Source organism: Balaenoptera musculus, chromosome 10 (genome assembly GCF_009873245.2).
Source record: "Balaenoptera musculus isolate JJ_BM4_2016_0621 chromosome 10, mBalMus1.pri.v3, whole genome shotgun sequence".
NCBI lineage: Eukaryota > Metazoa > Chordata > Mammalia > Artiodactyla > Balaenopteridae > Balaenoptera > Balaenoptera musculus.
In genome coordinates, this window is record NC_045794.1 from 76,832,708 (window position 1) to 76,849,602 (window position 16,895).

Genomic DNA, 16,895 nt, shown 5'->3' on the forward strand with positions numbered 1-16,895 from the left:
AATTTGTGCTAAAAACTTAAAATGATAGGGGATAAATATCTTCCAAATTGTGTTTTTTAGGAAAATTATTACATAATTTAGATATCTTTTACAGTGACCAAAAGGTACAAAACACATTCACTTTGTTTATGGTTTCTTCAATAGATATTTACCCATCTCCCATGAAGTACCTAACATTCTATAAAGCTCTGCATGCCAAATGGAGGACAATGGGTATGAGGACAATGTAAGAGAAACAAGGAGCAAGCCTTCAGGTAGACTATACAACTTGGCTGGGGAAACCAAGCTAATGTGTAAAAAAAGAGATAGGAAACAATTTGAAAAAAATTAAATGCTAAAGGGCGGAGCTCTGAATGTGAGCAGAATTCTGAGAAAGAAGAGATCAATGCAAGTTGTGGTAATTGAAAAAAATCTTATTTCTTGAAGTTAAATTTAATTAAATAAAATGACAATCATTCCAAATACATGAAAAAAATGCACAAGAGCAGACAGGGCAGAAATAAGAACACTGTATTTGATAAAAAATACATATGTTTGAAATAAAGTAATATACACACAAACAGGTTATTAACTAGGTTAAACTGATAATGTGGAATAGGGTAAGGGATATAAAGCACTGAAATATGCCATGGTAAAGAGAGAGTGTCCACAACTCCAGTCCAGATTGCACTCACAGTTAGCATAGAAACTAAGCTGCCTCAGCTCCAATCAAAGATCAATAGCTGATTAAAATTTTTTTAATGTTAAAATTGTAGACGTATGCTCAAACACAAGGTAAGTATCTCAGTGGACAAAAAATAAAACAAACACACAGAGTATAGAGTTTGGGAACTAAAGTAGATAGAGGCAAACAAGTTCTAAAGAGATAATAGGAACCAAAACACCCTACATGTGATAGGTAACAAGAAGCCAGGCCCACTGTGGCAACTCAGAAAGTTGGCCAAAACTACTACCCCCTGCCATAAGCAACAACTTTTTAAAGCTGTAAACCCAACAAGCACTGTGTCTGGGATTGAAGCTTGATCAAAACTTTTCCAGGCAGGGATGAATGGGCATTCCAAGCAAAGCATTATTTACAAAAGTGAAAAATTATGGGAGAGTTCAAGATGGTAGCATAAAAAGATCATGAACTGACCTCCTCCTACAGACACAACAAATGTACAACCACATATGGAACAGTTCCCCCAGAAAGGGATTTGAAAACTGAATGAACAGAACCTCCACAACAAAGGGTAAAATAAAAGGACAGCAACAAGATGCATAGGACAGGAGAAGATATGAAAACCACACCTCAGCTTCAGCAATCCACTATTGGGAGAGACCACAAAGGCACGAATCCTTTCCCTGAGGAACGAGGGATTTGAGCACATCAGGCACCCCAACCCCTAGATCTTGCACAAGAGAGAAGAGCCTCCAAAACACCTGGTTTTGCAAACCAACGGGAAATATGTCCAGGAAAGCTACTCTTAAAGTAGAATAGAAAACCTGCTCTTAAAGGACTTGCACACAGATTAACTTGACCTGAAAACCAGTGCAAAAACACCAAATTGAAAAGTGCATAAGACCATAGGTGAAGGGGACTCACCTATTAATCTTGAAGCATCTGCTAGAGAGGCAGGAACCAGTTGGAATGCTCCCCACGGGCTGAGTCACTGGCAGGAACCATTTATGTGATCTCAGGCTACCTTGCTAATACTGGTGCTGGAAGGCACCACTTCGGAATTCTCCACCCAACCTATTAGCACCAGTGGGCACATCCCACCAGGGGTGAGAGAGCACTGCCAACCCCCGCACCTCAGGTGGGCCTCACAGCTGCCCAGGCAACAGCCCCACCCACCAGCACCCCATAGCAGCTGTGGCCCCACAAACTGCATGTAGCCCACATAGGAGACACCCCTTGAGCCCCTGACTCTGGTGGCTAGATAGGATTGTGCTTCTGAGCCCCATAGGACATCTCCTAAATAAAGCCACTCCTTCAAGACTAAGAGAGATAGCTGATATACCTAATACATAGAAACAAACACAAAGAATTAGGCAACATTAGGAGACAGAGGAAGATATTCCAGTCAAAAGAGTAAGTCAGAACCTCAAAAAAAAGAACTAAACAAAACAGAGATAAACAATCTACCTGATAAAAAGTTCAAAGTAATGGTCATAAAGACACTAACCAAACTCAGATGAAGAAAAAATTAGCACAGTGAGAACTTCAACAGAGATAGAAAATATATGAAAGTACCAAACAGAAGTTATAACTGAACTGAAAAATATGCTAGAGGGGTTCAACAGCAAACTGGGTGAAGTAGAAGAACAAATCAGCCAGCAGGAAGATAAAACAATGGAACTCACCCAGACAGAGCAGAAAATGAAATAAGTATTTTAAAAAGCGAAGACAGGGACTTCCCTGGTGGTCCAGTGGTTAAGAATCCGCCTTCCAAGGCAGGGGACACGGGTTCAATCCCTGGTCAGGGAACTAAGATCCCACATGCCGCAGGGCAACTAAGCCCGTGTGCCACAATCACTGAGCCTGCGCACTCTGGGGCCCATGCACAGCAACTATGGAGCCCCCGCACCACAACTAGAGAGAAGCCGGCGCACCGCAACAAAAGATCCCGCATGCCACAACGAAGATCCAGCATGCCACAACTAAGACCCGACGCAGCCAAATAAATAAATATCTTTTAAAAATAATAAATAAAATAAAGATAAAAAATGAAGACACCTTAAGGGAACTTTGGGGCAACATCAAACAGAATAACATTTGCATTATAGGGGTGCCAGAAAGAAAGAGTGAAAGGGACAGAAAACCTACTTGAAGAAATAGTTGCTGAAAACATCCTTAATCAGGGGAAGGAAACAGACATCCAGGTCCAGGAAGCACAGAGAGTTCCAAATAAGATGAACCCAAAGAGACACACACCAAGACACACTATAATTAAAACAGTAAAAATAAAGGATTAAGAGAGAATCCTAAAAGCAACAAGAGAAAAACAAATTGTTACATACAAGGAAAACTCTATAACTCTACAAGCAGATTTTTCAGCAGAGCCTTTACAGGCCAGAAGGGAGTGGCAGATCATATTCAAAGTGCTGAAAGAAAAAACTTCCAACCAAGAATTCTCTACACAGCAAAGTTATTCAGAATTGAAGAAGAGATCAAGAGTTTCCCAGATGAGCAAAAGCTAAAGGTATTCATCACAACTAAACTGGCCCAACAAGAAATATTAATGGAACTTCTTTAAGCTGAAAAGAAATGGCACTAATTAATAATAAGAAAACATATGAAAGTAAAAATCTCACTGTTAAAGGTAAATGTATGATAAAAGCAGAGGATCAATCACTTATAAAGCAAGCACAAAGGTTAAGAGACAAAAGTACTAAAAATAACTAAAATTACAATAATTAGTTACAGGATGCATAAAATAAAAAGAAGTAAAATGTGTCATCAAAAGTAGGAAACATAGGGAGGGAGTAAAAAGATAAAGCTTTGGAATGATTTCTAATTTAAGTTGCTAGCAACTTAAAACAGGCTACTGCTTACATAGAATGTTACAGGTGAACCTCACAGTAACCACAAGGAAAAAACTTATAGTAAATACACAAAAGAAAGTGAGAAAATCTAAACATAACACTAAAAGAAACCACACCAAAACACAAAGGAAAAGAGAGAACTACAAAAACAGCCAGAAAACAATTAACAAAATGGCAATAAGCACATACTTATCAATAATTACCTTAAATGTAAATGGACTAAGTTCAATAGTCTTACCTCAAGAAACAAGAAATCCCCAATAAACAATCTAACCTTACACCTAAAGGAACTAGAAAAAGAAGAACAAATGCCAAAATAGGTAGATGGAAGGAAACAATAAAGATCAGAGCAGAAACAGAGACTAAAAAAAGAAAAAAAAAACAAGATCAATGAAACTAAAAGCTGATTCTTTGAAAAGATAAATAAAATTGACGAACATTTAGCTAGACTCACCAGGAAAAAAAAGAGGACTCAAATAAATAAAATCAGAGATGAAAGAGGAGATGTTATAACTAACACCACAGAAATACAAAGGATCGCTCATGATCTATGAATATACGCCAACAAATTGGACAACCTAAAAGAAACAGAAAATTTTTTAAAAACATACAATCTTCCAAGACTGAATCATGAAGAAATAGAAAAATCTGAATAGACCAATTACTAGTAAGGAGATTGAAACTGTAATCAAAAATCTCCCAACAAATCAAAGCCCGGAGCAGACAGATTTACTGGCGAATTCTACAAAGTATTCAAAGATTTAATACCTTTAGAAGGATTTAATATCCTTCTCAAATTCTTCAAAAAACTGAAAAGAAGGGAAGGCTTCCAAACACATTTCATGAAGCCAGCGTTAACCTGATACCAAAAGCAGACAAGGAGACCACAAAAAAAGAAAATTACAAGCCAATATCATTGATGAACACAGATGCAAAAATCCTCAACAAAATGTTAGCAAACTGAATCCAACAATGCATTAAAAGAAGCATACACCATGATCAAGTGGAATTTATTCCAGGGATGAAAGGATGGTTCAACATCCACAAATCAATCAACATGATACATCACATTAACAAAATGAAGGACAAAAATTATATGGTCATCTCAATAGATGCAGAAAAAGCATTTGACAAAATTCAACATCAATTTATGATAAAAATTATCAACAAAGTGGGTAGAGAGGAAATATACCTTAACATAATAAAGGCCATATATGACAAATCCACAGCTAGTATCACACTAAACAATGAAAAACTGAAAGCTTTTCCTCTAAGATCAGGAAACAAGACAAGGATGCCCACTATTTTCACTTATTTTCAACATAGCATTGGAAGTCCTAGCCAAAGCAATTAGAAAAAAAAAAAAAAAGGAAATAACAGGCTTCCGAATCAGAAAGTAAAACTGTCACTATTTGCAGATGACATGATACATATAGAAAACCCTAAAGACTACACACACACAAACACACACACAAAAAATGTCAGTACTAATAATATAATAAATGAATTTAGTGAAGTCACAGGGTACAAAATCAACATACAAAAGTCTGTGGCATTTCCACACCAACAACAAACTATCACAAAGAGAAGTTAAGGGACTTCCCTGGCAGTCCAGTAGTTAGGACTCTGCACTTCCACTGCAGGGGGCATGGGTTTGATCCCTGGTTGGGGAACTAAGATCCCCACATGCCATGGCATGGCCGAAAAAGAAAAAGAAAGAGAAATTAAGAAAACAATCCCATGTATGGCTGCATCAAAAAGAGTAAAATACCTAAGAATAAATTCAACCAAGGAGGTGAAAGACCTGTTACAGTGAAAACTGTAAAGACACAACCAAATGGAAAGATATTCTGTGTTCATGGATTGGAGGAATTAATGTTGTTAAAATGTCCATACTACCCACAGCAATCTACAGATTCAGTGCAATCCCTATCAAAATTCCAATGGCATATTTCACAGAACCAGAACAAATAATTCTAAAATGTGTATGGAACCACAGAAAAATCCCAAATAGTCAAAATAATCTTGAGAAAGAAGAAAAAAGCTTGGAGGTATCACACTCCCTGATTTCAAACTATACTATAAAGCTACAGTAATAAAACAGTATGGTACTGGCACAAAAACAGACACACAGATCAATGAAACAGAACTGAGAGTCCAAAAATGTAAACCTACGCATATATGACAATTAATTTATGACAAAGGAGCAAAGAACATACCATGGAGAAAAGATAGTCTATTCAATAATGGTGCTGGGGAAAACAGACAGCCACATGCAAAAGAATGAAACAAGTAACTCAAAATGGATTAAAGACTTGAATGTAAGACCTGCAACCATGAAATTTCTAGAAGAAAACTTCACTGATATCAGTCTTTTTTTTTTGTCATTTAAGCAGTGAGTTTTATTTTGTTTTTGTTTTTTATGATTTATTTTTTAATTGAGGTTTTTTTACAATTTTTGAGATATATTTGACATATAACATTATATTAGCTTCAGGTGTACAACATAATGATTCAGTATTTGTATATGTTGCAAAATGAGCACCACAATAAGTCTGGTTAACATTCATTGATATCGGTCTCAGCAATGTTTCTGTGGCTCTGACTCCAAAGACAAGCGAAAGAAAAGCAAAAATAAACAAATGGGACTATATCAAACTAAAAAGCTTCTGTACAGCAAAGGAAACCATCATTAAAACAAAAAGGCAACCTACTGTATGGGAGAAGACATTTGCAAATCATATATCCAATAAGGGGTTAATATCTGAAATCTACAAAAAACTCATACAACTCAACAACAAAAAAACCACCAAATCAAAAAATGAGCAGAGGACCTGAACAGACATTTTTCCAAAGAAGACACACAGGTGGCCAACAGGCACATGAAAGGATGTTCATGATCACTAATTATTAGGGAAATGGAAATCAAAACCACAATGAGATATCACCTCACACTTGTCAGAAAAGACAAGAAATAAATGTTTGAGAGGGTGTGGAGAAAAAGGAACCCTGAACTATTGGTGGGACTATAAATTGGTGCAGCCCCTATGAAAAGCAGTATGGAGGTTCCTCAAAAAATTAAGACTAGAACTACCATACGACCCAGCTGTTTCACTTCTGCCTATTTATCTGAAAGACACAAAACCACTCATTCAAACAGATATATGCACCCCTATACATTACAGAATTATTTACAACAACCAAGATATGAAAAAAAACCTAAGTGTCCATTAAGGATGAATGGATAAAGAAGACATGGCATACACATACGTACACACACACACACACACACACACACACACACACAGGACTACTCCTCAGCCATAAAAAAAGAATGAAATTCTGCCATTTGTGACCACATGGATGGACCTTGAAGGTATTATGCTAAATGAAATAAGTCAGACAGAGAAAGACAAATACCACATGATTTTGCTCATACACAGAATCTAAAAAAACAAAACAAAACAAATGAACAAATAAAATAAAACTAAAACGAACTCATAGACACAGAGAACAGATTAGTGGTTGCCAGAAGGAAAGGGGGTTGGGAAGTGGGCAAAATGGGTAAAGGGGGTCAACTGTATGGTGATGGGCAGCAACTAGACTTGTGGTGGTGATCACTTTGTAGTGTACACAGATGTCAAATCATAATGCTATACACCTGAAACATATAATTCTTAAAAATTTTAAGTGAAAAATTACAAGCAAACTATGTTCAAAACAAAGAACAGGTTGACTAAATTGTGACATACCCAACTCAACAAAACGGACAATTAAAAATGACAAGGGTAGGGGACTTCCCTGTCGGTCCAGTGGTTAAGACTCCACACTTCCACTGCAGGGGGCATAGGTTCAATCCCTGGTCAAGGAACTAGGGTCCCGCATGCCGTGCGGCACAGCCAAAAAATTTTTTTAATTTTTTAAATTGTTTTTAAAAGTGACAAGGGTGAAGATTGTGCAAAGAAATTATAACACGTGATATAGTGTTGAATTTGTAAGACAGGCAAAATACAAAGTTTGGATATATTATGATTTCAATTATGTAAAGATATAAACACAGAGATTGAAAGGTCACAGAAGACTGTTGTGTTTTACATCAGGGTTATTTTTGTTGTTATTACTACTTTTCCTCTATGTTGCTGAAAGGATAAGATTTGTGTTGATGATTTAGTTAACCACCTACCCATCTCCTCTCAAAAATTTTTATTAGTGTGGTCATATTTTTTTTTAATTTTCAGATTTTTTTTAATTAAAAAATATTTGGGCTAGCAAAAGATCCAAATGATTAGAGTTATCAAACACCTATCATTAATGCTTAGTGGTGTCAGCCAAACAGATCAAAATTTGAAAACATGGGGGAAAAAGGTTATATGGTATTCAAAGTATTTATTTCAACCAAATAAGAATAGATGTCTGCAATATATTTGGCTACCTTAGGTTGTTGATAATATAAAAATACATTCCTACTACCAACAACTATAAGATCAACATAAAGCAGCATTAATCTCTCCAAAAACTACTTTCAAAAATCACATACAAGTTTTTGAAGAAAGAACAGGACTTAACTGGGAAAAAAAAAGTTACTGTTTACTGTATGCAATACCTTGAAAGGTAGTATCACTATCAAAGAAGTTTTAACAACATGAAGTTTCTTTAAAATGCATTTTTATCTATTTCAGACTAGTTGTTTATTGAATACAACTTTAAAAATCTACTTGTGAGAATCATAATTACACTGCTGTAATCCAAAGCAACCAATAGCTATGTCTTCCAATTATGACTGAAAATCTAATAGCAAAGAAAATCAAAACAAACATCTAGTAGCATATAAAAAACACCTATTTTATAGATGAATAACAAAAGTTTTTCTAATATCTGGTGATATACTGAGTCAGAGCTTCCAAACTCAACATACTCTCCCTATATATAACTCTCCCCCTACATATGACTTCACTACAGAGAAGATCAAGCAGGAAGAGGGCAACAATTTCATTGAGAACATAACTCAGTTTTACAACCTAATTGCTACTAAAAATAAAGAACCTCATCTCTAAATCTTACCTATCTTCAAAGCACTAAAACCAACTAAAAGGATAACTAGTCTTTGCACACAGAAGAGATGTAGTAAATGCTTAATAAGCAAATGCACAACCCATACCACTCTAGCTGAAACTAGACTGGGAACAAGGCAAACCAGCAGAAGCTGAGTTAGTGACACATTAATTGCCAGAAAAAGGTGAGTTGACTAGAAATAGAATATTGCTTTTACGAAAATCTTTGAAAAAAATTGTTGTAAGATACTAAACACACCTTATACTTAGCAAAGTTATTTCTGAAACTGGAAAGGATACAAGTATTAGAAATTAAATGACATACAACCTCAAAACCTTGGAGACTCTTGGACATGGACAAGGATTTCTTATAAAATGTAACTTTCAGCATGGATTTTGTCACTCTGTTTCACCCTCCTCCCACCATAAAGACCAACTAGGAAAATTTTCACAAATTCAAGAAGTTTGAAAAGCCATCTATTATATTCAGACCTTAAGAAGGGTGCTTTTGGGACTTCCCTGGTGGCGCAGTGGTTAAGAATCCGCCTGCCAATGCAGGGCACACGGGTTTGAGCCCTGGTCTGGGAAGACTCCACATGCTGCGGGGCAACTAAGCCCGCGTGCCACCACTACTGAGCCTGTGCTCTGGAGCCCACGAGCCACAACTACTGAGCCCACGTGCCACAAATACTGAAGCCTGCACGCCTACAGCCCACGCTCCACAACAAGAGAAGCCACCGCGATGAGAAGCCCACACACCACAACGAACAGTAGGCTCCGGTCGCCGCGACTAGAGAAAGCCCGTGCACAGCAATGAAGACCCAATGCAGCCAAAAATAAAACAAATCTATCAAAAAAAAAAAGAAGGGTGTTTTAAATACACTACCTGATCCTTGTACTATAAATGAATAATCAAAGATTTCTTAGGGCCCTCACTACCTCTTTCTTACTATTAAGAACTAAGAACTTTGCACATACAGATGAACTGAGAAGGTATATTTGCAAACGACAATTTTCTTATTTCATGGAAAGCATTCCAGGGCTTCCCAGGGAATTTTCATGTTCAACCTCTTAGCTTACCATACACTGTTAGGTGATCTCACTTATTCCCTTAACTTTAATTATCCCCCAATGCAGACAAAAATAAAATTCTAAATCTAATCCAGATCTCTGCTGAACTTCAAATTCATATTTTCCTTCCCTGCTAAATATCTCTACCAGAGTGCCATGAAAGCATACTAAAGTCATTTTAATCAAAACGAAATTCATTATCTGTTCTCATAAAACTTTTATCCATCTGCATTCTCTACCTGAACTTACAGAAACATCACACACCCATCTTGCTTAAATCTAAAGCATTATCCTTAACTCCCCTCTTTCTCAACCTTCACATCCAATCACCAAATTAATTGAATCACCTACATAAATTTTGCATCTATCACTTCTTCATCTCCTTTGCCATTAACTCAGTTCAAGACTTCATCATCTCTCACCTGGACTATAAAAGAGAGACTTAATTTAGCACCCTATATCTCTATACTACATTTCCAGTTGCTTTCTAATTGATTTCCCAAAGCACCTCAAATGAATCATTTCCAAAATCAAACCACTTATCTCAACCCTTTACCATCCCAGGGAAAAAGTTTTCTTTTCCTCCTATGTTCTCTAGCTTAGTTAATAATAATCGTCATTTATTTAAAACCTCAGCTAAAGTCTAACTGAACTCGAATTGATATCTGTACACCAAAGTTCATCGCAGCATTCACAATAGCTAAAGGGTGGAAACAACCCAAATGTCCACCGATGGATGTATGGATAAACAAAATGTGGTATATGCATACAGTAGAATATTATTCAGCCTTTCAAAGGAAGGAAATTCTAATACATGCTACAACATGGATGAACCCAGGAAGCATTAGTCTAAGTGAAATAAGCCAGACACAGAAGGACCAATATATATGACTCCACTAATATGAGTACCTAGAATAATCAAATTCATAGAGACAGAAAGTAAAACAGTGGTTACCAAAGGCTGGGGTAGGGGGAATAAGGAGTTGTTTAATGGTACAGAATTTCAGTTTGGGAATGATAAAAACATTCTGGAAATAGATAGTTGTGATGGTTGCACAACAATATGAGTGTACTTAATGCCAACAAACTGTACACTTTAAAATGATAAAAATGTTAAACTTTACGTTATAATTTTTAAATTTTAAACCTAACTGAATCTCAAGTTAATGCTATAGCCACACAGAGAAGATAATTATTTCAAGTGTTTTAAGAACACAATGTTTTGACTTTATAGCCTTAGCGAGCTATAGTATAAGGACAAAAAGAACTGCTAAAAAAAAATTAGTAAAACTGATTCAGTAAGCTTATTAACAGTAATATTAGTATTGTTATTTTAAAGCTATGGTATGTATATTTTTAGGAAAAAATAATTATGTTAACGTTAAGAGCCAAGATGTTCAGTATAAAATTTAAAAATATAAACTCAAAGAAGGAAAAAATACTTTAATTTGAACTCATGTTGTTTTGCTTTTTAAATCTGTCCATATGTACATGTGTGTATATATATATATCCTAGTTCTTATCTTAAATGCTTAAAAGCAATGACAACACAGAAGCAATGAGTACCCTAAGTGCCCAGACAGTGGTATTTAAATAGTATTCCCCATTAAAAGGAACCAGGACTCTTTGGAGAAATGGATGATTCCAGCCTGGAGGAGAAATTTTACTAGATGAACCTGGCACATGTTGTGCCACAAAGCAAGGAAGTTATCAAACACTAACAGGGTCCTGTCAAAATGACAAAAGTCACCTTGAAGGCACTTCTACTAGGTAAAGATGGGACAATTTGCATACCAAAAAATCACACTGACTTCAATTGACTGAAACCCACTAAATATACATAAATCCTTGAGTTAATGAAATATATTTAAAAATCCATGAGTGCTTCTTCCTCTTCCGGGGATGGTATCTAGAGGCATTCAGGATGGTCCAGTGTTTGAGACACCATCATAGGCTATCCTACAATACAGCCTCTAACAAAACCAGGCTGTCTCAAACTCCTGGTGTTTACCTTTATACCAAGAAGGTTGGGAAAGCACCAAAATCCACATGTGGCATGTGCCCAGGCCAACTTTGAGGAGTTTGTGCTGTGAGACCTAAAGCCCTTACAAGGTTGTCTATAACGAAAAAACATATCAGCCAGGCCTATGGTGGTTCCATGTGTGTTTTAAATGTGTCCATGACAGGAACAAGCACACTTTCCTTACTGAGGAACATAAAATCGTTGTGAAAGTGTTGAAAGCACAAGCACAGGGTCAGAAAGCTAAATTAAAAAATGAAGTTTTTCTGAGTAATTAAAAAATCAAAAGGCAAACAAACAAACAAAAAAATCCATGAGTTCTCTTTCCTCAAGGAAAGAGAAAGTCAAAAGACAAATAAGTAAGCCTCATTTCATTGATCACTACTAGAGTAGTGTATCAATTCTTATTCTGAAAATTCATAATTAAAGAAAAAGAATTAAGCATTTATCCTGACCATTCAGTATATGCTGAAATTCATGGCAACCAGATCACCCTGGTTTAAACTGAAAAGTTCTTTACAGAAAAATGTCAGTTAATATATGTAGAAGAAATAAAAAATCTGGAAAATCAACAGTTTGCAACTGTTGATGGAATCAGTCTTTCTAACTTAAGTGACATCAATAAAACCTTTCCTTAGACAAGAAATCTTTCTCTCCTTTAAACTGTTATATCTCTTATTTATACTTCTCTTGTAACACTTACCAATACAAGGAAGAAGAAAGTGGTGGTAGATTGTTAAAGCAATGAATCACACCTATGTTTTAATGCCCTTGCAATTCTCCTGTGTAATCCTCTCCCACATGGGCTCTGGCCATGAGACTTGCCTTGGCTGATGGTAGAGTAGCAAATAGCATACAAGTGTAGAGTGCACAATGGGATTTGCTCCCTCATTGCTGGAAACTCTTCTGTCACCACACAAGCCCAGGCTAACCTTGGACACATGTGACCCAAGGAATATTATCAGCAATCTGAGAGAGGCTGTTAGACTAACACCCCAATCAAACCAACAGATAACTCCAGCTGTATTAGTAACTCCAAGAGAGACCAGCAGAAGAACCATTCAGCTTAGCCTAGCCCAAATTGTTGATCTAGAGAATCTAGAGTAAATAAAATGATGGTGGTTTTAAGCCAAAGCCAAAGCCAAAGTTTGGGGATGGTTTATCATGCAGCAATAGACACAATTAGATACAGTAAATATAATGTCATATCTTCTCCACAAGAGAGAAAAGGAACCTTTCTGAGGATGGGAGCCCTATAAAGAATGAGGTATTCGTCAAATTTCCTAGTAAGGACACAATAAAAATACCCCCTGAGTTTAACTAACACACAATACTTCTCATACATTAAAAAGAATTAATGTAACTACTCCAAGATTTACATTATTCTATTTTCCATAGTTTCTTTTTTAACTTTCTAAGTTAAACAAGAGACTAGAAGACTAAACTGCCAGTCTGGTTTTCAGGGTATTTGAGTAAAATCAAAAAATTTTTTTTCTTTGACAATACTCATTGGTGGAAAGAGTATTGGAAAACCAACACTCTCAAACATTGTTTGTGGGAGTGTAACTAAATACAAAAAATGTACATACTCTCTGACTCACTGCTAGGAAATTACCCAGTGGACAAATTCATTAAAGGACCACCTATATATGTATACAAGCATGCTCACTGCAGTGTTATTTATTAGCAAAACTGGAAACAAACTAAATGTCCTTCAATAGAGAAATGATTAAATTTTAATAATCCATATAATAAAATATAATGTAGTTATTAAAAATAAACAAATAGGGCTTCCCTGGTGGCGCAGTGGTTAAGAATCTGCCTGCCGGGCTTCCCTGGTGGCGCAGTGGTTGAGAATCTGCCTGCCAATGCAGGGGACATGAGTTCGGGCCCTGGTCTGGGAGGATCCCACATGCCGCGGAGCAACTGGGCCCGTGAGCCACAATTACTGAGCCTGCGCGTCTGGAGCCTGTGCTCCGCAACAAGAGAGGCCGCGATAGTGAGAGGCCCGCGCACCGCGATGAAGAGTGGCCCCCACTTGCCGCAGCTGGAGAAGGCCCTCACACAGAAACGAAGACCCAACACAGCCAAAAATAAATAAATAAATAAATAAATAAATAAATAAATAAATAAAAACTGTGATCCCTTGCACCGAATGAATTCTCAATCTACCTACCCTCCTTTATTAAAAAAAAAAAAAAAAAAAAAGAATCTGCCTGCCAATGCAGGGGACACGGGTTCGAGCCCTGGTCTGGGAAGATCCCACATGCCGCAGAGCGACTAAGCCTGTGAGCCACAACTACTGAGCCTGCGCGTCTGGAGCCTGTGCTCCACAACAAGAGGGGCCGCGACAGTGAGAGGCCCGCGCACCGCGATTAAGAGTGGCCCCCGCTCGCCGCAACTGGAGAAAGCCCTCGCACAGAAACGAAGACCCAACACAGCCAAAAATAAAAAATATATATATATAAATAAATAAATAAAAATAAAAATAAACAAATAATAAGAGGCAGTTCTGAAAGTGCTGATACTGAAAGCTCTCCAAACTATATTAAGTGAAAAAGATCAAATTCATATAAAGAGTATGATCATACTGTAAAATGTTAATGGATATATGCATTAAAACTTTGTGGAAAAATACACAAGAAACTATTAGCAATGATTACTGGGAAGGACCTACTTTTCACTTTATATCTTCTATACTCCTAATCCTTAACTCCTGTCAGCCTCAAACTTCATATAAAATTTGTCTCTTAAGTCCTTTCCTGCTTGCTCTCAATCTTCAACCTTGAAAACGGTCACTAATACTCTTTGTTCTAATCTCCATTATAAATCTAACAACTTTAAACTTGTTTACAACTCATTTTTGGTAATTACTTTTTTTTTTGTCCTCTGAGTTCCTTCTCATTTCTCCACCTTCTTCTTAAAACTGAATATATCCCGATCTATATCAAATCCTGATGTAGAAGGCTAACTCAGACTGTTGCAGTATAACCTTGACCCACCATGTAACTCCACAGATGCTTTTCTATCCATCATAAAACCATGTACAATAGTAAGCTTCTTTACAAATATACCACATTTAACCCTAATTAATTTACATCAGCTTTCAACTGAAAATAATTCCTATTTTTTTAAATGTGAGCAGTTCCGCCTAACCTAGAGCCATCTACGACTTTAATAAGCATCAAATAGTCACCCCTGTTGTTAAATTATTAATGGTGAATTGAATGCAATTCCTATTCGTCTTTCTAAGGTGTCTTTTAAGAGGCTATATTCCCCCGTTGCACCTGATTCCAGCCTACTCCAAAATGTCTCAAGTGCCAGCACACAATATACTTCCGCATCCTAAGTCTTCCCTGCCTAACTTAGTGACATAGACTACGATAAATACAATACAGTATGCCAGAGAAGGGGGGTGAGAAGCATACACTTATCTAAATGCAATTGGCTCTTGTTTTCAGCAGGGCCTGTCAAGCGTTCCAAAAACAAAAGTACATCTAAATCTAGGAATACTGATTCAGAAAACAGTAGTTGGAGTCACACAGACCTGCATTCAACTTCCAGTTTACCCACTTAGAAGCTTTGTAAAAGTACTTAACCTCTGTAAGCCCCAAATTCCCATTTGTAAAGTGGAACTAATGTCAGCCTCACAGAACTGTTGGGAGGATTAAATGAAATAGTATGCATACAATGTTTAAATCGGCACCTGGCATTTGTTAGATATACTATAAGTAGTAGATACTTACATTATCACTAAGTGCACCACTCCTAAAAAAAAGACGTAGAATCAAAATTTAAAAGCTGGAAAACGTCTTAGAAATCATGTTCCAACTGTAACACTCCATAGATGAGGAAACAAAGCCCTAGAAAGTACAACTGGCTTACCTGACGTCATGCTATCTAACAATAGAGCTGCAATTAAAACTTAGGTTTCCCAAGTCCTAATTCAATATCCTCTCTACTGTCTCAAATATTTCTTGGCCATCTCTCTGATACCCATCAAGACACTTAATTTCTCTAATCTCAACTTCTTCAATGACAAACTACAGGGACAGGACAAGATCATGGGTCTTTCTAGCTCCAAAATTCTCATTCCATGATTCATGTGGGCCCTAAACTGGCTAACTTAAAAGCATGACCATAGAAACAAAGTCAAATATATTTCCAATCTTTATATATGCTTAGCTTTCTTATGTATACTTTCAAAACTCTAAAATTTAGTTAGTGGTTATTAATAGGTACATGAAAGCAGTCAAGTCAGAAAAAAAAAAAAAGCAGCCTAGTCAATAAGAGACTGAGACAATCAAAACTAATTGTAGGGACTTCCCTGGTGGCACAGTGGTTAAGAATCTGCCTGCCAATGCAGGGGACACGGGTTCAAGCCCTGGTCCGGGGAAGGTTCCACATACCACGGAGCAACTAAGCCCGTGCGCCACAACTACTGAGCCTGCGCTCTAGAGCCTGTGAGCCACAACTACTGAGCCCACGTACCACAACTACTGAAGCCCACGTGCCTAGAGCCCATGCTCCACAACAAGAGAAGCCACCGCAATGAGAAGCCCGCGCACTGCAACGAAGAGTAGCCCCCGCTCGCCACAACTTGAGAAAGCCCATGTGCAGCAAAGACAACCCAACGTGGCCATAAATAAATAAATTTTTAAAAAAAAACAACTAATTATAGATAAGTTACTAGCAACTAAATTGGGTTTACAGACATCATACAATTAACTCAATATTAAGTGAAAGAATAAAAGACTTTAATATCGAACACTTTAAATATCTAACATGTAATTAAATATCTAACATATAATTAAAATTGATTCACATATTTTAAGCAAGTTTAGACTATCAGGTGTCTTGATTCAATAAATATGGAGAGACAGACACAAAAATATATCAAAATAAGAATTCAGAATCTGGGGGAGAATGGATACATGTGTATGAAGGGCTGACTCACTTTGCTGTGCACCTGAAACTATCACAACATTGTTAATCGGCTATACTCCAATATAAAATTAAAAGTTTAAAAAAAAAAAAAACGGCGCTCGCCCATCTCTCAGGACCGACTGACCCATGTTCAACTGCTGTTCACATGGAACCCTTCTCCACTTCGGCCTTCAAAGTTCTCGTTTGAATATTTGCTACTACCACCAAGATCTGCACCTGCGGCGGCTCCACCCGGGCCCGCGCCCTAGGCTTCAAGGCTCAACACAACCCTCCTACCT

At 37.0% G+C, this 16,895-nt stretch overlaps 1 protein-coding gene and 1 pseudogene across 2 annotated transcripts in view; one reads left to right on the plus strand and one right to left on the minus strand.

The window, feature by feature from the left end:
* EEA1 (early endosome antigen 1) overlaps positions 1 to 16,895 on the minus strand; it is a 135,926-nt gene that overhangs the window by 96,610 nt on the left and 22,421 nt on the right. The gene's annotated exons all lie outside the window — the stretch shown is intronic.
* LOC118901957 lies at positions 11,548 to 15,019 on the plus strand (annotated as a pseudogene).